Source organism: Galleria mellonella, unplaced genomic scaffold (genome assembly GCF_026898425.1).
Source record: "Galleria mellonella isolate WM207_F2 unplaced genomic scaffold, CSIRO_AGI_GalMel_v1 utg352, whole genome shotgun sequence".
Lineage (NCBI taxonomy): Eukaryota > Metazoa > Arthropoda > Insecta > Lepidoptera > Pyralidae > Galleria > Galleria mellonella.
This window is the reverse complement of record NW_026442084.1, coordinates 6,485,249-6,510,104: the sequence shown is the minus strand read 5'-3', so window position 1 is coordinate 6,510,104 and position 24,856 is coordinate 6,485,249. Positions and strand designations below refer to the sequence as shown.

At 34.7% G+C, this 24,856-nt stretch overlaps 1 protein-coding gene across 2 annotated transcripts in view; it reads left to right on the top strand.

Moving 5' to 3' along the window:
* Positions 1-16,963: 16,963 nt before the first annotated feature.
* The window catches only part of LOC113519389 (forkhead box protein P3), a 122,410-nt gene continuing 114,517 nt past the window's right edge, over positions 16,964-24,856 (top strand). For both annotated transcript variants that reach the window (XM_052897157.1, XM_031909672.2), the window contains exon 1: positions 16,964-17,759. The gene's annotated coding sequence lies outside the window, so the exon portion shown is untranslated. The remainder of the gene's footprint in view (positions 17,760-24,856) is intronic.

Genomic DNA, 24,856 nt, shown 5'->3' with positions numbered 1-24,856 from the left:
TAACAAAGAGACCGGTAATTCCTGTTAGCTAAGTAGATCTTACTACTAACATTCACTTTCCCCTAGCGTTACTATTTTTTTTAACTGCTGATAATGGAATGGTAACCCCGCCTGTGCTAACGGAATACGTTGGCGGGGCACCAGTGAGCGATGATAGATGAGAATAAAATATGGTACAGGTAGCCGATCGTGATGAATACACCCGGAATTCAACGTGGTGGTTTTCAGAGAGGACCACGTGAAAGTCGACCCGACAGACTGGTAGTCCGCATTACTACCAATCCCTCCCCCCTTAGCGGTACTACTTTTTGAATAAATGACAACGTTTTTTAATGGATGAACATTGTACAGCAAATCCACCTGCGCTATTGGTATACACTGACGGGGCACCAGTGAGAGATAGCGAAAGCAGATCAGTTGGCCCATGATAATGAGTTTGATAAAAATCAACGACGATGGTTTCCAGGGGGAACCGCATAGAAGTGAACCTGATAGGGTATATTGCTAGTAATGGAGCTGTTATATCCTTGTTACTAACAATCCCTTTCTTCTCTGACAACAAAAGGAACACCCAATCAAATCTCATCAACAACAATAGGGACACCCAATCAAATCTCATCAACAACAATAGGGACACTCAATCAAATCTCATCAACAACAATAGGGACACCCAATCAAATCTCATCAACAACAATAGGGGCACACAATCAAATCTCATCAACAACAATAGGGGCACACAATCAAATCTCATCAACAACAATAGGGACACCCAATCAAATCTGCGGGGAAATCAATGGAGTTTGACATCAACAACAATAGGTGAACAATTCTTGTTGAATTCGTCACGATGAGCTAACTGATGCTCATCCTCAATCATTCTTCACAATAGGCGGGTAGGGTTACCCTTCCATTATCATCCATTTAAAAAAAACCCAATCAAATCTCATCAACAACAATAGGGACACCCAATGAAATCTCATCAATAACAATAGGGACGCTCAATCAAATCTCATATTGTCTCTAAACCATCGTGGTTAGTTCATGAAGAACTCTTTACGATGGGCCAACTAATCTGTCTTAGGGAGAAGGGATTGTTAGTAACTGGGAGGTTGGTCCCCATTGCTATCAATATACCCTACCAGGTCGACCTCCACGCGGTTCCCCCTGGAAACCATCGTGACTAATTTATCGTTGAATTCGTCACGATGGGCTAACTGACCTGCTTTTTCATCTTCACCAATCATCCCTCACTGGTGCCCCGCCAGTGTATACCGATAGCACCGGCGGAGTCATCATTCCATTATCATCCATTAAAAAAACTGATCTGTCTTCATCCTTACGTATTATCCCTTTAATGGTACCCCACTAGCGTAAACCGATATCGCGGGCGGGGTTACCAGGTCAGTTAGATATTTACAATAAACGGACGATAAAATTCCTCGCATGGGAAATTTAGCAAAGATAGATGGATAGTTGAAACATTTATCTATTTGTTTATATTACAACTAACCGATATAGGGGGGTGAAGGGATTGTTAGTAATGGAGATTAGCAATCTTATAGTTAGCAATATACCATATTTTTATGGGTGAAAAAGGAATGATAACCTCGCCTGCGCTAACGGGATACGCTGGCGCGACATCAGTGAAGGGTGATCGATGAGAATGAAAACAGGCCAATTAGCCCATCATGATAAATTCATCAGGAATTAACTATGATAATTTCCAAGGGGAACCGCGAAGAGGTCGCCCTGGTTGGGTATATTGCTAGCAATGGAATTCTCAGTCTTCTTTACTAACAATCCCTTTCACTCCTGATATATTTATGTCTGTAGCAGGAGAGAGAGGGATTGATAGTAATGGGGACTTCAATTCCCATTGCTAACAATATGCCTAATTAGGTAGAAGGGGAGAAGGAATTGTTAAAAATAGGGATTAGTAGCTCTATCGCTAGCAATAACCAAAGGGAGACTTTGTCCAAAAGTCGTTTGCTCTGTTCCATTTGTGTTTCTACCGTGAAGCAGTTCCATCCAGTGAACCACTTTCCATCAGAACCGTCAGCTTGTTTTCCACTCTAAGTTGAATAAAAAAAATAAGCCCTGTCAGATCGACCTGCACGTGTTCGCCCCTGAAAAACATGATGCTGAATTCCATATGTATTTTTTTATGGATGAAAATGGAATGGTAACCCCGCCTGCGCTAACGGGATACGCTGGCGGAGCACCAGTGAAGGGTGCTCGATGAGAATGAAAACAGGCCAGTTAGCCCATCATGATGAATTCATCAGGAATTAACCATGATAGTTTTCAGGAGGAACCGCGAGGAGGTCGAAGTAGCTCCATTACTAGTAATACACCTTGTCAGATCGACCTCCACGTGTTCCCCCCTAGGAACCATCATGTGAATTCCAGGTGTATTCTTACGTTGGGCAAACTAACCTGCCTTTTCATTCTCATCTATCATCCCTTACTGGTGCCCCAGCAGAGTATACTGTTAGCACAGAAGGTGTTACTATTCCATTATCATGCATTAAAAAATCCTCAGTAATGACACTGCATCAGGGATACCACGTGTCACAGTGTATTTTGTGATCTCTATGCCATAGTGCAGTTTTTCTCTAATAATAACAGTTACCATTTTCCATCAAATGAACCATCAGCTTGTTTGTCATTCCATGTTGTTTATCTGTATATATATAAGAGGATGCTAATTGGCTGTGCAGGTCATAGAATGGGCCACCCCTTCCTTTGCCGTGGATGTCGTAAGAGGCGACTAAGGGAACTTATAGTGGAGGGATGGACAGCAGCGTCCCTCTTAAAACATCTGTAAATACTGCGGTTGCCAACCCGCCTGCCAAGCATGGTAACTACTGGCAAAACTCTCCTTATGGGGAAGGCTTATGTTCAGCAGTGGACAGTTAATGGCTGAAAATAATATAATTGGTTGTCTGATTAATCCATATATCAATGCACAGCAGATACCGCTAAATGCCAATAAATAAATATTATAACAGTTTTAAAAACGTCAAAAACTGTTCGAAAATTGCTTCATGATGTTGCAATAAACAATCTAAAGATGACAGATTTTTTTGTTTTACCATATTGGAATGGTAATCCCGCTTGAAATAACAGCTTACAATGGCGATACCAGTGAAGGGTTCCAGTGACAAAACAAGGAATTGACAACGATGGTTTCCAGGATAATTCTCGTAGGATTACTACGAGATTTATCCTGGAAACCACCTGAGAACCTAAAGGGAGAATTTCAGACCCAGCAAAAATGTTGGTTCCATTCCCAGAAGTGGCGAAATTACTTAATTGGACTATATTTTTATGTTAGCAAGCAAAACCACAGTTTATGAGTAGTAAAAAAAAAAACAAATCGTATTTTAAATCCTTAAATATGGACAGAAATGAACGGAGAACAGTATTGCTATTGTAAAATCAAACAGAGACCGACAGCAAACTTGAGGTGCGAACAAGTTCCACTAAATATGTCAATAATAATCGAGTCAAACGGCTCCTAAGCCGACATCGTCAGAATACGCCACCAGCATACATGAATAAGTTGACGACACCATGGAAAGTGGTAACCGTCGTCTGTACACATGATCAACGCCTTAAATTCATGGCATTAGACGGCTTTAGTTTGACAATGACATTAGATTAGCCGGGCGGATTTTTGATTATTTGCATCAACGTTTAAAATTCACGGCGTGACTTTTTTGCTTTTTTTTTTTATGTTATTTCTTGTAATTTAGAATAACATATTTTTTTTATTTATATAGGTATTATGATCATTTCAGTTGTTATTTTGAATTTCTTTACAATAGTGTGTGTTCTTAAGAATTGTACTGCTTGGTGCCAACATCACCTTTTACTACATTCCTCTTAATAAAGAGTTCGGGTTCATATTCATTTTTGGAGTGCTGATACATATATACATGCACAATCATACTTATTTCTCCTCATCAATGTGAAGTCACACTTCCTTTGAGGTTTTATTTATTTATTTTTTGGAAAACGTACTTTACAGTTTTTTCAAATTTATATCTATGTTAAAAAATCGTTTTCACATTTGCTTTATGATAAGATCGGTTTTTATATATGCAAACATTCACACACATTATATATACACACACATTGCAATATATATGAGCGACAATACCGCTTTTCATCAGATGGACTGTCTGGTCATTTGCCTCCTTAACAATAAAAAAGATTACTAGGTGTCAGATAAGAGAGAGGTAGCTATGTAGAAGACTAATTGTGTAATAACTTCCGAATTCAAAAAAGGAAAAGGCTGCAAATCGGTTGTATTCTTTGTTTGTTCCAAATCGGTTTTTAAACTTATGACGTAATAAGTTTTTTTTTGTTGGATGAAAATGGTATGGTAACCCCGCCTGCGCTAACGGGATACGCTGGCGGAGTACCAGTGAAGGGTGATCGATGAGAATGAAAACAGGCCAGTTAGCCTATCATGATGAATTCATCATGAAGTATTAACCATGACTGTTTCCAAGGGGAACCGCGTGGAAGTCGACCTGGTTAGGTATATTGCTAGCAATGGGATTTTTAGTCTGACGTAATAAGTTTAAAAACCAATTTGGAAAATTTCTTTTTTTTTTCTGTAAGGATATATTTTCAGATTGATTCCATAGAATTTTAATGTGAATAGGTTAAGTAGTTATTAAATCAAAGTAACCGGTTTTGCTACAGTTAAAGCTTTTTTAATTATATGTTGTTAGTATTATTTGTTATTTTTTGTAATATATTTTACATAGGACCTGTCTGATAGTAAACGGAGTTATTGTAGTAGGTGTTTTTATTTTGTGAAACTAAATCTACTTGTTATTATTAATGACAATTCATCAATTCTTTTACTATTGGGAGACATTTTAAAAAAGGTAAACGAATAAAAATGGAAATATAACTCCTGTCTGCGCAATCGGTAAATACAAACAGGGTATTAGTAAAGGATTATTTATTTATTTATTTTTTATTATTAAATAAATATAATAATCACGAATTAACGATGATAATTATTAGGACTTCATGGAGGTCTAGACGCATCTCGCATATTACAACTAGGTATATTGCTAGCTAAAGAGCTGCTAAATCCAATTACAGCTTGTTTTTCTTTTTATAATCTATTATTTGGTTCAAAAATGAATGTAAATACAGTAAAACTTATACCAACAAACAATTCCCTACCTTCTATTTGTATGTACAAATTCGCTCTCTCTGGTAAAATTTACTTACGATGAAACTACATTCTGAAATGGATTTCAGAAAATATATCTCTTTAAATAGAACTATTGTACATAGATTATTTCTCCATGAATACATATTGTTTTTAGGTTCTTTTGATTTATGGTTCCGATTTAAAATAATAGTGACTCACCATCCCTATTTCACAGTCATAGACAAAAAGTTCTTTTTTTTTTTTAATGTTTATTTGCGTTCCCCAGGTATTCATGTTTAATAAAGTATCCACCAATAGATTATGCGTTAATACCTTGAAATAGATTCCAACACACGGAATTCCTACCGTTCATCGGAATATGCTTGTTTACACTAGTTTATTGTAAAACCATTAAAGATTAGGTAGCCATCAAAACAGTTTTAGCGTATTCTTCAATATATATTTTTTTTTGTTTCTTTCAATTTTCCATGGAGATGTGAAAAGCACTTGTTTTGATTGTTTTGTATTATGTTTACTTTATAATTCATTTTGAAGCCAAAAAAATATAGATTATATCGTGTACCGAGCCCTTTAGTCTAAGCTGAGACTTTCCCTCCCTTTGTGTGTTCACCTTTTTTTTATGCAACTTAGAATGACAAACAAGTTGACGGCCCACCTGATGGAAAGTGGTAACCGTTGCCTATAGACACGAGCAGTACCATGGACATAACAGAGTATACTGTTTCGCCCTTTGATACCCTCCATGCGTTGCCATTCCTGAGGACTCAGGTGTTATTCCACTGTACCCTGTAAATTCACGCCATATCCCACCCTTCAAAACGAAACACAGGCATGCAAACACAACTGCTTCACGGTTGAAACACGAATGGGACAGAGGTACCCGAGCAAACGACTTTTGTACAAAGTCTCCCTCTGGTAAAAACTACTAAAATCTACTGCTTGTATAACGGATTGTATTCTAAGAAATTTTATCAAAAACGATTAAATAGTTTAATTTTTAGATCAAATTTTCTGGTTTTCTTACAATTAAAGTCAGCTTTTCTGTGGGACACAATATTTAATTAATTTTCCTCTTGTTTTCCTTTTTGAACGTACTGTGTTGTTTTTCTCCGATTAAAAATAAAAGAAAAAACAAAAGAAACAGTGGATTAAACTGGATTTCGATGTTGAGTTCTCCGGATTGTGTTGAAACGTTGTCTCACTAAGTTTGACATATTTGACATTATTTTACCATATATGATTGCTTTACGCTTCAACATATCTGATGGCAAGGAATTAGACCGGCTCCCTGCCAGCACCGGCCCACGTAGTAGCCACGGACCTCCCGTCTCACTAAGTTGAAATGTGTGAAAGAAAATTGTTGTAATAATAGTGATTAACGCCTCCATGGGGATTGGCCCCCCAGGTAACCACCGCGATTAATCTCTGATGAATTCATCACAATGGGCAACTATTTTTTCTGCAACATAGAATAGCAAACAAGCTGACGGCCCACTAGACAAGTGGCAGGCGAATTCACATCGCTAGAGAGTCCATAAGTTGGAATAAGACATCCGGCGTTGCTATCTCATTCTGTCTTATGGACTTGCTAGCGATGTCGACTCCATCGATGAATTCGATTGTCACTTGTCTAGAAAAGTGTTTCTTAAACATTTAAGATAATGGAACATCCATCAAATACCTTTTAGTTTATGGAACCCCATATCAAACGATTACAAATCAAAAACACTGTAATTTAAATAAAAAACAAAAGCTCTTATTAGAAACATTTTAAAAGTATAACACTTTTAATTTTTAATGCGAAGAATCAAATTCCTTCACTATATAAATAATTTCGCGGAACCCTGGTAACTTTTTACGGAACCCCTAAGTTCCGCGGAACCCACTTTAGGAATCGTTGTTCTAGAACAGCTTTTCCCAAAGTGGGCGATAACGCCCTCTTATGAGCGCTGCAGGCCTAAAGGAGGTCGGTAAGAGATCCAGAAAAAAATCGGGGCTTTGTGTAAAGGCTTGGGGGTGTTATGTTGATCTTGAAGTAATAGTGGTTTTTAAGTAGGTGAAAAAATGAGGGCGCTAAAAAATAATTTATTCTCAAAGTGGGCAGTAGACAAAATAAGTTTGGAAACCCCAGATCTAGAGGATCTGATTTCTCCCCATTTAATACTGATCAGCGAAATTGTGTGGTTTGGCGTCATACTTGGACGTGGACAGATAGCTTTAGACGACAGCTTAAAACTTCAAATTTACAGTTAAGTATTCACACAAGCATGTCAAAGATAAAACAACATACCGATGTGTGAAATAATATATTTTGAGCCAAGTATTTGCTCAAAAGTAGTCAAGCAAGAACCGGAATAGCAATGACTGATTAACTGCGTGTACTCATACCTACTGACATAAGATAGCATACAAAGAAAAATATTGTAATACTCCGCTAAAAGTACCAGGACCTTATAATAAACGAAGAAATTGCATTTCCGTAATATAACGCAACGACTTAGTTCGCGGTGCTTCCTAGGGAGAGCGCGGGGAAGATATCCGCGGGGCGCGTACGAAGATAGCCGGGAATAGACGAGGGCTCGAGCACGTTACATTATTCTAGCCTGCTCACACATTGGTCGCCACCCCTCCCTCTGTAAGTTTGTCCTGTAACTACCCTGTAGAAGTACCGCAGATGAAGTTGACGAGCTATAATTAATATAGAAATTTTTCTCCGGGATCCTGTATGAACAAAATGGCGGACAATAGTTAGTCTCAAATAAATTATGTACATATCAACACGTAACAGATTGAGTTAAGTATTTTTCGCTATAAAATTGTTGGTGTTTATAGAAACGGATGGGTGGTCGCCCATCCAGTGGTATAAATTTATCACTTTATTAAATTCCCGAAGATATGTACTTTAAAATTTATTTCCTCCACTCCTTCTCTTCCTGTGGGTACTGTAAGAGGGGATTAAGGAAGCTTAATGGTAAAAGGATGGGTAGCAGCATCCCACTTAAAACATCTCTAAAAGCCTAACTACGATTGTCGACTCGCCTGCCAAGCGTGGCAAGTACTGGCAAAACTCTCCTTATGGGGAAAGCTTATGTTTAGCAATAGACAATTAACGGCTGAAATGACGATCTGTTTACAAATGTGATACTTGTGCGTGATACATTCATTAAGAGCTACTGGTTCCGAACACAATAATAATATAATACTGTATATTAATCTATTTTTAGAGAAATATTAACATTTGTGCATATAAATTACAATATATCTATTGTTCATATAAAGTAAAGAATAAAATACCAAATTTAATAATACCAAATTATTTTATACCAATGGATGGGACACCTCCGCCATCACCATACTACCTAAATGAATACGCCCAACCATTACGTCATATTATGTAAGTGTAGTTCCATAAATTTAAGTCGATTAGCAGTCTGTCCGCGGTCTAAGATTCGATTCTCGCTTGTTAAAATTTGTATGCCGTAAACACGACGTTTGACCGTGAACAATTTGCGAATATGGGCACCGTTCACACTGACCAGAGATAATAATATAACATCCATAAAATTTTATTTACTAATTCATATTAAAACAGAAGGACGAAGCGTTAATAAACATGTATGTCATTAATATGCCTTTTGACCGTGACATAAACAATTTGTGAATATGGGCATTAGGCACCGTTCACATTGATTGGTATCGACAGACTTGCTTAGGGGAGAAGAGGAATTGTTAGCAATGGGAAATATCGATAGTGGAGACAGGGTTTTTGTTTCATTATCATCCCATAGGACAGTACTTATTTAATTATTTGAGGCTGTTTGAGAATGTATTGTATTGAAGAGATTGCCACATTTTAGTAAAGTGTTTACATTAGGTTTTTACATTATTTTACATTTATTTATTTGTTCATTCCTGTTTTTGTTGCTTTATGTGCAGTGCTTCAAATGTATTTTGTTACAATTTGTGAAAACCTATTATTTATTCACTTTTTAATCTTAAACTATTTATATTTACACTAGTGTAGCGCCGGTTCTCCTGTAAAATAAATAAATACAATTATTATATAAAAATCCCGTATTGTATCCCAGAGAGAGACTTTACAAAAGTCGATTGCTTGAATACCTCTGTCCCATTCGTGTTTCAACCGTGAAGCAGCTGTATTTGCATGGCTGTGTTTCGGTTTGAAGGATGGGATATGGCGTGAATTTACTGGGTACAGAGGAATAATACCTGAGTCCTCTGAGGAATGGCAACGCATGGGGGATATTATGGGCGAAACAGTATACTCTATTATGTCCATGGTACTGCTCATATCTATAAGCGACGGTTACATCAGGTGGGCCGTCAGCTTGTTTGCCATTCTAAGTTGAATAAAAAAAAATTGTCAGCGAGTAGTCAATAAGTTAGATTACCTTACATTAATATATTTGGAAAAATAAATTCAAAATTTTTTTAGACGACTTGGTAAATGAGTTGATATAACACCTGATAATCAGTGATAACCGTTGCCAGTAGAGTAATGGCCCTGTGTACACCAGAGAAGGTTGATATTTAATTATGTTTGACCGTGAATGATTTGCAAATATAGATAGGCACAGTTTGCGTTATTTGCAAAATCATCGTATGGTAAAGTACTATTGTGAAGTTAATGAGGATACAGCCTTTACCTTTCCACTGCTGTATATAGGCTTCACCAATAGGGGGCTTTACCAGTAGTTGCCACGCCTGGCAACTGCAGTTAGGCTTTGGTGATTTATAACAGGTCAAAACAGAATATCAGTGTTTTGCTCTTTTAAGGGCAAAGCAATAAACTGAGTTGTGACCATTTTGTGTTACTATGGCACGCGCATGAAGGAAAGGAAAGAAAGGAAATTGTTAGTTTATATATTTTGTTTTTTTTTTTATTTTTCTATTTGTGATTTTTTATTTTCATTCTTTTATTTCTTTTATTGTGTATTATGTGTATGTTTTTTTTTATTGTAATTTGTGTGCTGTAAGTAATGTAAATAAATTATCTATCTATCTAACAAGGCCATCACTCAGCTATTAAGTTTCCTTAGTCGCCTCTTAAGACACCCACGGGAAAGCCAGAGGTGGCCTATTCTGTGTTGGGATCATACGACCAAAGTACTATTATAAAGTATGTTAATTTAATGTAATCCATTCCTTAAAACTAGTGTTGGCATTCATTAGTAGGGGCTCAATTTATTTTTCCCTAGAAACCAAAAAATAATGAAAAAAATTAAAATTTTTGAAAAAAAAAGCAACAACCTTTGTATTTCAACCTGTATCTGAACCAACGGCTCTACATTACAATAGATGTATTTATATCTTGTACTGTATAAAAATGCTTTGAGATCCCATTAATTATTTTTATATATCTACGAGTATACTCTGTTACTAACTCTATAGCTACAAATAATTTATCATTTATCATATTATTTTTGCACTATATATGTTATTCTTTATATAAAACATATGATAGACACTTTCTCCTTTCGGGTTCTCAAGGTTGACTGGAAGAACGGATGGGGATACCATGGGCGAAACAGTATACTCTGTTATGTCCATGGTACTGCTCATGTCTATAGGCGACGGTTACCACTTTCCATCAAGTGGGCCGTCAGCTTGTTTGCCATTCTAAGTTTTATAAAAAAAAAAGAAATCTCTTTAAGGGATAAGTCCGCCTGTGTACATATTTGTTATGACCTAATATTTATACTATAAGTTAAAGTACAAAAGCATATATATAAATAAATAACGAATATGAATACTAGTTTTATCCTGGCCGTAAACATATCCAATCAATCTACAAGTATACCCTTTTAGATAAACTAAGAAAGTTACAACTCGATTAATTAGTAATGAAGTTATTGGGTAATAAATGAATAAAAAAAAAAAACATATAACCAAATTGAATATTTTCTTCTTTTTGAGCTGGTTTAATAAATTTACTCTTACATTACAACATTATAGCATAATATATAATTTTATCAAAATAATAAAGCTAGAGTAGATAATTGCAATAACCATGCCGATACAGTCTGATAACAGATAGACAGACTGTTCTGATAATAGATAGATAATAGACAGACAGATAAAAAATAGATCCATATTAATAGATATAGTAGATACAAAGTGTAAATACAAACTGATGTCTAATGAAGTGATAATATATTTGGGTCTGGTACGAAAGTAAAAGGTGCCGTTTCGACTTTTTTTTTTTATTATTTCAATTTAAATGTGAAAATGTGTAAAATGTTGTCAAAATAAGAAAATTTGTATTATAATATTTATTCTGTGACTATTTATAAGTTTTTTTTTATCAGAGAATTAGTCCGTGAAATACGATAAACGGCGACTTTCCCGAATTTCCGAATAGACTATGTCATCTCTACATATTATAAAACAAAGTCGCTTCCCGCCGTCTGTACGCTTATATCTTTTAAACTACACGACGGATTTTAATGCAAGTTTCATCAATAGATAGAGTGATTCAAAAAGAAGCTTTTTACGTACATTTTAATATTAATTTGTGTTAATTTGTTGACATATGACTTTAATTGTTCAAGATGTTCGGAGAAATCATGTCGACTGAGAGTTTTAAACGAAAATGCTTAAATATAACAATATAATATATGACAGAATTGTTCCTCTTTTCCTACTTAATTCGTGACAAAACCAATTATTCTAATCTAAACACTAAAATACTAAATCAATTATGATAAAATTTTTGTTGGGCCAATCTTAAAGTGTATCCTTTCAGATAAAAAAAAGATTTTTTTCGAATTAGTTTACAACTAATTATAAAGTTATGAGTTTGTTACAAACATAAAAAAAATACAACCGAATTTACAACCTCCTTTGTGAAGTCGGTCGAAAAAATAAGTTAAATTATATCATTAGACCGCCACCACTATGCTCTGAATGCGAACGGTTCCTATAAAACCATTGCTTATGCGAAACTTTTTAAACATCACAAGTCTTATTATAAAATACTCAATGGAAACTTAAGTCAATTTAAATTTTAAATTATTTAATAGAACGACGGTAGCAATCAAGCATACGGTCCGTCTGATGTAACCTAAACAATTACGTTGAAAGGAAAGGGATTGTTAGTATTGAGAATCTAACCTAACAGCCCCGTTGTCTATCAGGTCGACCTCCACGCGGTTCACCCTGGAAATCAATTTGGCTAATTCTTTATTAATTCGTCCCTATAAGCCAAGTAACCTGTATCATCCAGGGGAAAGGGATTTTTAGTAATAGAGTCTGACTGCCATATTGTTAGCAATATACCCTAACAGGTCGACCTTCACGCGGTTCCTTCTAGAAATCATCCTGGTTAATTGTTGATGAATTCGTCATGATGTGGCCCATCCTTCTGACGTGCTTCTTTATCACTTATCATCCTTCACTGGTGCCCCGCCAGTGTACTACGACGTATACCGATAGTGTACTTGTGATATTACGCATTTCGGGTTTATACACAAATATCTTGAGTGCAAGATAGAAATGTGACCATGTGTCATCATTTCAGCCATAATCTGTCGACAGCTGGTCATGGGCCTCCGCCATAGACTGCTATAAGGAACGGTCCTGAGCCATCTGCTTCCACTGACTCCTTGCAATGCATTTAAAGTGAAACTTCATCTAGTGGGGGGTTGTCCTACACTGCGTTTGCTCGAACGGGGTCGCCACTCAAGAACTTTTCTACCCCATCGATTGTCAGTTCTTTGTACAAAAGTCGATTGCTTGGGTACCTCTGTCCCATTCGTGTTTCTACCGTGAAACAGTTGTGTTTGCATGGCTGTGTTTCGGTTTGAAGGGTGGGATATGGCGTAACTTTACAGGGTACAGAAGAATAACACCTGAGTCCCCAGGAATGGCAACGCATGGGGGTATCATGGGCGAAACAGCATACTCTGTTATGTCCATGGCACTGCTCATGTCTATAGGCGACGGTTACCACTTTCCATCAGGTGGACCGTCAGCTTGTTTGCCATTCTAAGTTGTATAAAAAGAAAAATGTGACCCAATGCCACTTCGCCTATTTATTCTATACGTAGTTATGCTTATATAGTATCTGTTATATTATGTTTTCACCCTTTTCCATAAAAAAAAACAAAAACGGCAACAAAAACAACTATAAAAGTTTTAGAGGTCTCTCATAGAAGCTCCATTAACTTTAACCTTGATTTTAACCTTATATATATATATATATATATATATATATATATATATATATATATATATATATATATATATATATATATATATATATATATATATATATATATACGAGGTCTGTCAGGAAAGTTCGTATAAAAGTGTTCTGGAAATAGTTATTTTTATAACCATGAAATAGTAAACAAGCATACGGCCCACCTAATGGTAAGCGGTTGGAGGGAAAGGCATTGTTAGTAATGGGGAGTAAAAATCCCATTGCTAGCAATATACCTAATCAGGTCGACCCCCCCTATTCGCCGCCACGTGGTTCCCCTTTGGGGGACATAAATGAGATAAAAAAAGCTACGACGGGGCAGCTGAGAAACCTAAACTATCATGGTTAATTTGATTTACCTGATGAAAATAAAATCATACGTACTTTCCGGACAAACCTCGTATATATATATATATATATATATATATATATATATATATATATATATATATTAAAATAGTTATTTTTATAACGGAAATGGTAAACAAGCATACGGCCCAACTGGCCTGTTTTCATTCTCATCTATCACCCTTCACTGGTGCTCCGCCAGCGTATCCCGTTAGCGCAGGCGGGGATACCATACCATTTTCACCCATTAAAAAAAATGGTAACCGATTACCGTAGTTTATGAACGTCTGGAGAAACCTCTTCACTCCTTTTTTGAAGAACCCCAAGTTTTTAATGGACGATAATGGAATGGTAACCCCGCCTGCGCTATCGGTATACACTGGCGGGGCACCAGTTGGAGATGATAGGTGAGGATGAAACAGGTCAGTTAGCCCACCGTGACGAATCTAAAAATAAATCAATCACGATAATTTCCAGGGGGAACCACGAGGAGGTCGACCTGACAAAGTATATTGCTAGCAATGGGGCTACTAATCCCCATTACTAACAATCCCTTCTCCCCCCGAGAACCCCAAGTTGTAGCTTCTTGGAAAAACCTCCACAGGGAGTTCGTCCTATAATCTGAATGTTTTAATACATTCGATAGTAAATGTACTTAGATCAATAACATATAGATAGAGTGTCTCTCTATAAACGCAACAATAAAACAGCCCAATTTTTTTAAACTTATATCAATGTTGTAATTGATTAATTGTATCACGCAAACTGTCGTTTTATCACTAAATAGTACGAAACAAAGTCGCTAGTCGCTATTCTTCTAAACCCCGCAATAGACTTTGATACAGGTTTCTCTGTCATTCAGATATTTTTTTTACAGAATGTTTGTACATACAACACATCCTAGTTAAAATTGTTTATCATTCTAGGCAAATAAACCGATGTCTCACCTGATGGAAAGTGGTAACCGTCGTCTATAAACATGAGTTTTGTACAAAAGTCGATTGCTTGGGTATCTCTGTCCCATTCGTGTTTCAACCGTGAAGCAGCTGTGTTTGCATAACTGTGTTTCGGTTTGAAGGGTGGGATATGGCAGTGAATTTACTGGGTACAGAGGAATACCTAAGTCCTCAGGAATGTCAACGCATAGGGTGTATCATGGGCAAAACAGTATACTCTGTTATGTCCATAGTACTGCTCATGTCTATAGGCGACTGTTACCACTTTCCATCAGATGGGCCGTCAGCTTGTTTGCCATTTTAAGTTGTATAAAAAAAATGGACAACAACATAGACCTCACAGTGTATACTGTGACGCCCTTGATGCAACTGAGGTGTTGTCATTCCTAAGGTGTTACGCCTTATAATATTATCACGCTGCTGCCTATCCTTCAATATTGCCCTCGATATCGATTAATTGATATTTATTTCAAAAGCAACCGCATTGGTGCATGCTTTATATGCACTCCACCAAGGTTTCGGAAGTTCGAACTTAACATATTGTGTAAACTTTTATTTTGATACTCCATCTAGAAGGTTTTCATCTTCGTTGGTTTTCCTACGTCTCAAATCAACGCGTACGAAGTCGCGGGCAAACGCTTGTTTACAATATTAATTAATACGAGTATACATTTCCAAAATGCTGTTTAAAATGTTTAAGTTTGTAACATGAATCTTTGCCACACTACACGTTCTGGGAAAATGTAAGTGAATTGAGCAATTTATACATTTATAAATAAATAAATCAGGTTGACACCTACGCGGTTCCCCCATCATCATCAGAAACCATCGTGATTAATTCTTGTAGATTTTGTCATGGGTTTTATTTTACTGATGCCCCGCCAGTGTATACAGATAGCGTAGTCGCGGTTACCATTCTATTAAAAAAAAACAAATAAACTATATGAGTAGACAAATACATTGATTCACGGATTTATAATGGTACCTACCTATTGATTGATTAATAATAATATGGCACCCTTATAAGGCAATCAAACTAGTACAAATACTTCGACAATGACTGTTACTATTCAGCAAGAGTAGCTCTATAAACTATACGCTGAATTTTAATCCAAACGGAATTCAATGTTACAAAATAAATAAATGCCGGTAAGTGCCGAATTATGTTATAGTGAACATTTATTTTTAAATTGTCTGTGGTAAACAGCTCGAGTCTAATTAATTCGCATAAATAATTCGCATAGACAATGAACATGATGCTGGCCGCCTAGACGGCACATGGCATAACCTCGCGAAATTAAAAATAAATCGCAATAAGCTATGGCCGTGTCCGTCCCGTTCGCGTTCCACATTCGAAATAATAATTGTATTAAGGAAACATGAGCGCGGCGCATGTGTTTGTTTGTTTGTTTACCCGTCGGTGACGTCATATGTTTATTCTGGCGGGGAAGTTGGGGCTAGTTGGACGATAAGAGTAATATAATTTTTATTGTAATAAAAAATATTTTAGTCGACTATTAATTGACTAAATCTACTTCTTTTATGTAAATACTTCGCATATGTATGTAAGTATACCGAAATAGTAAATGTTTACTGGAAAACACTTCAATACTTATAGTTTATAAGTATTCTAAACAACTCTACCAGAAAATACTAATTGATAAAAAATTTCAATTAAGATACATATAATCGAGTAGTAAAATAATTGTTGTATTATTTTAATATTTTATTATATGTTATGAATATATTGATGGTAGTATAACTGGGAACACACTTAGCCTGGACAGCGAAGAAAATCTTATTAGACAGAGTTATCTGAAGGGAAATTTAATATATAAAAGTAAATGCAAGATTAAAATATTTTTTTACAGTTGAATGTTGTACAAGTTTGAAAAAACTTCATAACTTTTTTTTTCTATTTATTCTTTAAATACGAGAAAGTGCTTAACTGAATCATATGTATGTATATGTTGTTAATGTACGATTCAAGAAATCTATATTGTATTATATAAATCGCTTACTTAATCAGATGATTTCATATTGTCATTCATCTGGAACTTCAAATTACGGATCCAAGAAGTCAAGTTGTAAAAAATGTGAGCCATGAATAATTGCAGTTGGTGATTGTTAGTCAGGATGACATGCAAGCCGTATTGCCCCTTGTTTACACACGCACACAGCTGTATACACGCACACTTGGCCGCGCCCGTCGAGCCGCTTATTTAGGTATATTGTTGTTTATTTTATTCGGCGCTATGCTCCGACACGGGGCGAGCCTTTCGACTCAGTTTTAACGCGCACGTTTTATGAAACGACAACTATGCGTCGATGTTCGCTCGCCGGCGATAATAATTATTCATATCGGAACCGCTTCTAACGACCAAAATAGCAACGCGGTAAACAAATTCGCGATTTTATTGGCAGGTCCTCTTTGTTGATTATTATAATTCGGTTTTTATTTATTTGTTTTTTTGCAAACCATTCGTATGTCGTTCTCGATGCCGGCGCGAGTTGTCTCCGCGAATCTTAATAGCAGTTAATCATAGTTTATTTTTACCGCGCAACGTGTGTTAATAATTGTGTTGGGGCCACTTGTCGCAGTTTCTTTTATTTTGCTATCGTGTTTGATTTAAACTCGCGACCACGATTGCGGAAGCGTTTTGTGTTGTAAAATGAACATTCGCAAATTTGGACTATGGAATCAAGATTACTCATGCAGACAGGCATAATTAAAGCGATAACAATTTATACTTTCAAATAATAACCTCGTTAAAAAATACATGAATACTATTTGAACATCTTCGAATTTAAATGAGATAGGCGCTGTTGTTTGCCAAAGTTAATACTTACGGAATTTGCGTTTTGGCGGGAAGAATCACGGGAGGTGCTAACTAAGAAGTAGGCTGCACAGAAAGTTTGGAAAAGTGTTGAGTACACATCGGATGCTGGCGAGTGTTTTTTCAACGCGTTTTCGAGGCTAAGCGCTAGTTGTTTGAACAAGTGTGTTTTCTAATGGATTTATTTTGAGGTGAGTTTAAATTTACTTGTGTGTTGGTGTTTGTATTGTTTGCTCTTCGTGTTTTGTGTGCGTGTTCGCGCCGGTGGTGGCGGGAAACCGAATACCTAGCCGGTTCTGTGTATGTGCGAGTGTTCAAACAATACACTTGTGTGTGTACGAGACTTATTGTCACTTTGTGTAAGAGGGGAAACAAGGAGGGAGAAGTTACTTGTCATGTATTTAGGCGAAGACAAAACTTTGATGAGTTGACTTTTTAATTTATTATGCCCCTTATATAGAAATCGGTAGATAGCATGAGATGTACGTTTGTTCACGTATACATATGCCAATTTATCTTTATTGATTTTAGACATCACGCCATCAAATATGTGTACACGCGATACTTACCTACCTAGGTCGCTGTCTATATAATTATGATTTTTTTACAAATATGTATATACGTATATATTTAGCAAGTCTTGTTATTACTTTCTCTTTGCTATAAAAATCTATATACTAATATATTTCAGTTCACTAGAGTCGAAACATCTAAACAGAAAAAAGTAGAGTTAGGTACATTTTTATTTTTTATTTTTTTTTTTTATTCCAAATTTATTTTAAAAAATAAATAATATGAAATAGATAAACATTATATAAATAGTTAAATGTATGTCGTAGATTTATGCGTGTATTTTATATTATATTCATATATTTTATACAACTATTATACCGCTTCTTCGTGGAAAAGGCGTTATGTTTATTTATGCTAAGTTTATATTTTCAGCAAAGACCTACATTTCATTTTACACACCTACGCTATATCTATCCGATAATAATACATTACAGTGTTAGACAGGTAAATAGTGTAGAAGTATCTGCAAATATCTGTCTTACTAATATAAATTTACTAGTTTTTACCTGCAACTTTGTCCGCGTGATCGGACTTTATCGATTGATTAGGATAAACAGTATGTTTATTATTATTATGTCCTTTTTCATTCCAAATAACACACGTATATTAAATTTTAATGCGATTTTTGATTCGTTAAAGCACTAAGTATAAGTACCTTATAGAACCTTAAATGTTTTACATTAATATTCTTTTCTTTATTCTTGTTTAGTATTTTATATTTTTTTTTTGAATTATTTTTATTTTAAATGTATTTTAATTTTCGATATCTAAATGATAAAATTGTACAGGAACCGTATTGTAAATGGCAATAAATATGAACAAAATTAGCCACTCACTGACTACTACGATAAAGGCCTGCGAGCCTAGTGTAGTAATCACTGTATAAGAAATTGTATACCCGACTTTTAGCTACAATAAAGTTATTATTATTATTAATATTATTATTAATATTATTATTACTAAAAAGTAACAAACAAACTCACTTTGCCATTTATAATATTACTAAGGATTATCTACACGTGTTTTAGAATTTTACATTTTAGATAGGTGCCTACTTCTTAAATTTATTTTTAATTTAAATACCTACTTTAACAAGTACTTATACACTTACTTACCATCTTGAATACTATTTTTATATTTACAAAGTTGATTTTATTTAATATTACTTATTGGATAATACCTAACTAATATAATTATTATGTTGTGACAAGTTTATGTGAAAAAAAATTAGGTACTTTATTTTAGTTAGGTAAATATAATAAATATAATAAATATACATCAATTTATTCGAATTATTAAAAAAGTATAAGTAAAATATATTTATAGAGAATGCTGTATCTAACATAACCTAGTTAAACGATTAATTCAGTGTTCCAATTATGTCTAATCGTCCCAATAAAGTTACCATTCTGATTAAATTTATATTTATAAAATCTATATTTGCGAAAAGACATTTTGTTCGCATATTATTTTATTTATTACTATTATACTTATTCATTAATAATTAACGGGCAACATTAGCTCTTTGCAAATTAAAAAAAAAAAAAACTACTAATGTCTTTATTAAAATAGTGTAGGTATTGATTACCCGTGTTCGGTTGCTTTTATTTTATGGGACGTTGTGAAGAAAAATGTTATATCATAATTGATGATGATGATGTTTGTTAGTCATTGCTAAACATATGCCTCCTAGGGAGTTTGTATAATTATTAATGGGGACCTTTTTTTTTAAATATTTATATTTTTAATTTATTAATTATCTTATGTAAATTAAAGGTTTTTTTTTTAATAATAATTAATTAAAAATAATGGAATGGTAACCCCGCCTGCGCTATAGGTATACACCGGCGGGAAACTAGTGACGGATGATAAGTGAAAATGAAAGAGCAGGTTAGTTAGGCCATCGTGATGAATATACCTGGAATTCAGCATGATGGTTTCCAAGAGGGACCACGTAGAGGTGGACCTAATGGGGTATATTCCTAGCAGTGGCATTAGTAGTCCGCATTACTAACATCCCTCTACCCCTAAATTAAAGGGTTTTTTTTAATGATGAAAATGGCATGGTAACCCCATCTGCACTATTAGTTTACACTGGCGAGGTACCAGTGAGAGGTGATAGGTGAGGATGAAAAGGCAAGTCAGTTATAGCCCATCGTGATGAATTCAACAATATTAGTCACGACAGTTTCCAGGGGGAACCGCGTGGAGGTCGACCTGATAGGGTATATTGATAGCAATGGGGACTAATCTCTCTATTGCTTACAATCCCTTCCCCCTTAAAGGGTTAAATTGTTTTAACTAAGGAAATTCAACAATTTGTGTATAACAACACGTTCTTTCCTTTGTACCGCAACGATAGCAATGTATCTTAAGACAATTTTTTTACCTTTTTAATTGTTATTATAATTTATATGTATATTTATATTACAAAAGGGTCATTCCATCGTTTCTCGTGTTACATTCGTACGCATAGATGTAAGTTTTGTTAGTTGATGTACAAAGAAGCAGTCTGTTTTTATTATTGATTGGATGATCAATATGTTAAATTAACATTATCTTTTTATAAATACACAATATTGTAATTGTTTATCTACAACTATTTTCAAATTTTCACCGCATAATTCCATTTCTGTTTTGCCAAAGGTTGACTGCGAGAGAATGCTATATAGTATTAAGTCCGCCTTCTGTACCAGAACTTTTTTTTGTAATGTGGTCAATAAAGAATAAATAAATAAAAAATAAAATACAAATAAAAATAAAATAAAGTATAAGTAAAGTATAATTTAAAAATACGCTGCCAGTAAAGAGAGAATTATAAATATGTAACCATTTTGGGTGTTACCAAATTTAATGTTACCAAAGGGAGACTTTGTACAAAAGTCGATTGCTTGGATACCTCTGTCCCATTTGTGTTTCTACCGTGAAGCAGTTGTGTTTGCATGGCTGTGTTTGAAGGGTGAGATATGGTAGTGAATTTACAGGGTGCAAAGGAATAACACCTGAGTACTCAGGAATGGCAACGCATGCGGGGTATCATGGGCGAAACAGTATACTCTGTTATGTCCGTGGTACTGCTCATGTCTATAGGCGACGGTTACCACTTTCCATCAGGTGGGCCGCCAGCTTGTTTGCCATTCTAAGTTGCATAAAAAGCCTCTTACCCTAGTTATAAGGATGTTTATAAATATGTCTATGAATTATTAAAATCAAATTTCAACAACTGAATGGATTTCAATTAAATTTGATACTTTACGATAATATTGAATTACGCGAGTGATTGCAGGAAACCATAACAGTAAGGAATATTAGATTTTTATTTGGATATCCAAATGGAGCGTCAAGTTTAAAAATCTATACTTATAATAAATCTGTAGAGAGGTCAATTTCGTACATGAAATATATTTCCAAAATAACTATCAGGGGGTGTTTAGTGATCGATACTGATGCCATAAATGCAATCAGTAAAATTTTTGTCTGTCTGTCTGGCTGTATGTTCGTTATAGAAACATAAACTACTCAACGGATTTTAACGAAACTTGGTACAATTATTCTTCATACTCCTAGGCAGGTTATAGTATCACTTTTCATCACGCTACGATCAATAGGAGCAGAGCAGTGAAGGGAAATGTTGGGAAAACGGGAGAAGTTACTCCATTTTTAAGCTTCCGTCGCGTGTGCAGCCTTAATGGCCACTTTTTAAAATGTAAAAGTGTCCACACGTGTGAAGCCGGGATGGGCTGCTAGTGTACCATAAATAAAACAAATAAATCACAAATTTTTTTTTTTTCAATCGCCTTTAAAAAGGAGGGGGTTTCTCAATTCGGTTGTAGGTATTTTTTATATATATATATATATATATATACCTTATCTTATGACTCCTTTAGTTCTAAACCGATTTGGATTTTTTTCATCTGAAATAATATACCTATTTACAGATAAATATACCTATTTATTTTACTAGAGGGAGAATTTGTACAAAAGTTGTTCGTTGGGATACCTCTGTCCCATTCGTGTTTCAACCGTAAAGCAGTTGTGTTTGCATTGTTGTGTTTCGGTTTTGAAGGGTAGGATATGGCGTGAATTTACAGGGTACAGAGGAATAACACCTGAGTCCTCAGGAATGGCAACGCATGGAAGTATTATGGGCGAAACAGTGTACTCTGTTATGTCCACGGTACTGCTCATGTCTATAGGCGACGGTTACCACTTTCCATTAGGTGGGCCGTCAGCTTGTTTACCATTCTTTATTGTATATATATATATATATATATATATATATATATATATATATATATATATATATATATGTTATAGATACTCCTATATTTATTTAAATCTACTATGTCTAAAACTGCATAGTCATTAAAAAAACCCTTACATGATCGACTTACATCTTGCACGTTTGTAATTCAAGTAATCGTTTAATGTGTAATAAATAGGTTTAGATCAATAAGTGTTTTTTTTTAACAACAGTTTTAAATTTATTAAAATGTAGATTCAAAATATCCTTCTAAAATATATATATATATTTAACTCTTTATTGCACCAGAAACATTTTTTTTATACCACTGAGGTGGTAAACAAGCATCTTTGATGGTAAGCAGCCTATGAACACCTGCAATAAGAGGTAAACCGACCCTAAGAAACCTACCCCATGCTGTATGACAATCATTTCACAACCTGAGTGTTCGTGGGAGGAAACATTCAAGCGCAAATACTGTAGGACATGAGGATGATATGTAATATATAATGACAATTCAATAATTCAAGTGAAATACAATAGCATAAAATTCAAATAAAAGTATATACATAAAGGTAATATATAACTACATTCTTTCATATATAAACAGCTAATTTATCAGCGTGTAAAATAGGCCATATTTTATTAAAAATTAACCGTGAGAAATCGGGGCGCGTCGCTAGTAAATAGAAAATTTTCTGGAACTTCCTTTTGATCGCGTTGCAGTGCCTGTGATTTTGAATTTTTTTTTGACAATAAGGTACTTATAAGGTACTAGCGATAAGTCCTGGCTTCGTACACACAGATAGAAAGATAAATCAATATTGTGTATATATATTTTAGATTTTTTAGACACATTTTTGATACCTTGGGTAAATATTATTGTAACTTGAGTACACATCTCTAATTTTTTTTAATAATATAAAGCTCATTTTACTTGGTAATAATGTAGCTTTCTATAGGTTTTAATTTTATTCCTTAAGAAATTTTAATTTTATTCCTTAGCAATAAGACTGCCTTTTGTACTACATTGTGTGTATTGAAAATCCTTCAAAGTTCTGTAATATTGGTGCAATAAAGTGTTAAATAAATAAAAAAAAATGCAATTTTTGAATTTATTCATTATAAATAAAGAAATAATCAAATCTTACCTCTTTATGATATTACTTTGTAGTACAGAAACCAGAGACAGACTTTGTACAAAAGTCGTTTGCTTAGACACCTCTGTCCCATTCGTGTTTCTACCGTGAACCAATTGTGTTTGCATGGCTGTGTTTCGGTTTGAAGGGTGAGATATGGCAGTAAATTTACAGGGTGCAGAGGAATAACACCCGAGTACTCAGGATTGGCAACGCATGGGGAGTATCATGGGCGAAACAGTATACTCTGTTATGTCCATGGTACTGCTCATATCTATAAGCGACGGTTACCACTTTTCATCAGGTGGGCCGTCAGCTTGTTTGCCATTCTAAGTAGCATAAAAAAAAAACAAAACAGAATATAAAATTTTAGACATAATAAACACTTATTTTACATGATATTAATTAATATGAATTTATACGTATAAATGGTCCAATTAATATCAAATACATTATCAACGCATACCTTGTTGACATTTGCCAAAATAATATTTTACATAAACATAGAGTCTTAACCGGTTTTAGTTTTGAATATTCAATGCTAGATTTTATTAATATTACCTACATTAATGTGCGTGTTTTATTAATGTGTGAGGCTCGATTTGGCTAGGGTTGTCTGATCTAAAGGAACAATATTTTAACATTTTTAATATTTCCAAATGGCATGTATTATGTAATTTTAACATTAAAATTCTGTTTCGTTTGGCTCCGAAATTTCGGAAAACATTTCATGGTAGGCCCTCAGTCTTTAACGTCATTTGTTTAGACTTCAATCAAAAGTCTAAAAAACATAAAAAGGTAACATTATTTTGAAAAAAAAATCTTTATTATTCTTTTACAGAAGTTCTACTAGTAACAGTGCATATTTTTTATAAGAAAAAGCATGAATACGAACTCAAAAATAATTTTTAATTTCCAATTTTAATTAAAGTGCCGTCTAGGATTGATGTATTTTAGTCGTTCCTTGATCTTGTTTTTTATACCACCAAGATGGCAAATAAGCATACGGCCCACGTGATAGTAAGCGGTTACCGTAGCCTATGAACGCCTGCAATACCAGGGACATTACGCGCGCGTTGCCGACCCAACTACCTAGTTAAGCATTTTCGACTAAAATACGTAATTTATACGTAAGTCAATGCAGATTTCAATTTAACTAAAATTTACATACTGTTCGTGTTTTAAAATTTTAATAATTAATTTTTTGTGACATTTCAATCAGAAGTCTTGTGATTCTTCGAAGATTTACATACAAATAAATCAGGGTGTGTGCCAACCCTAGATATAGCGGATATTAACAGATGTTTGTGGAGGAGAGACTGTTAGTATGGGG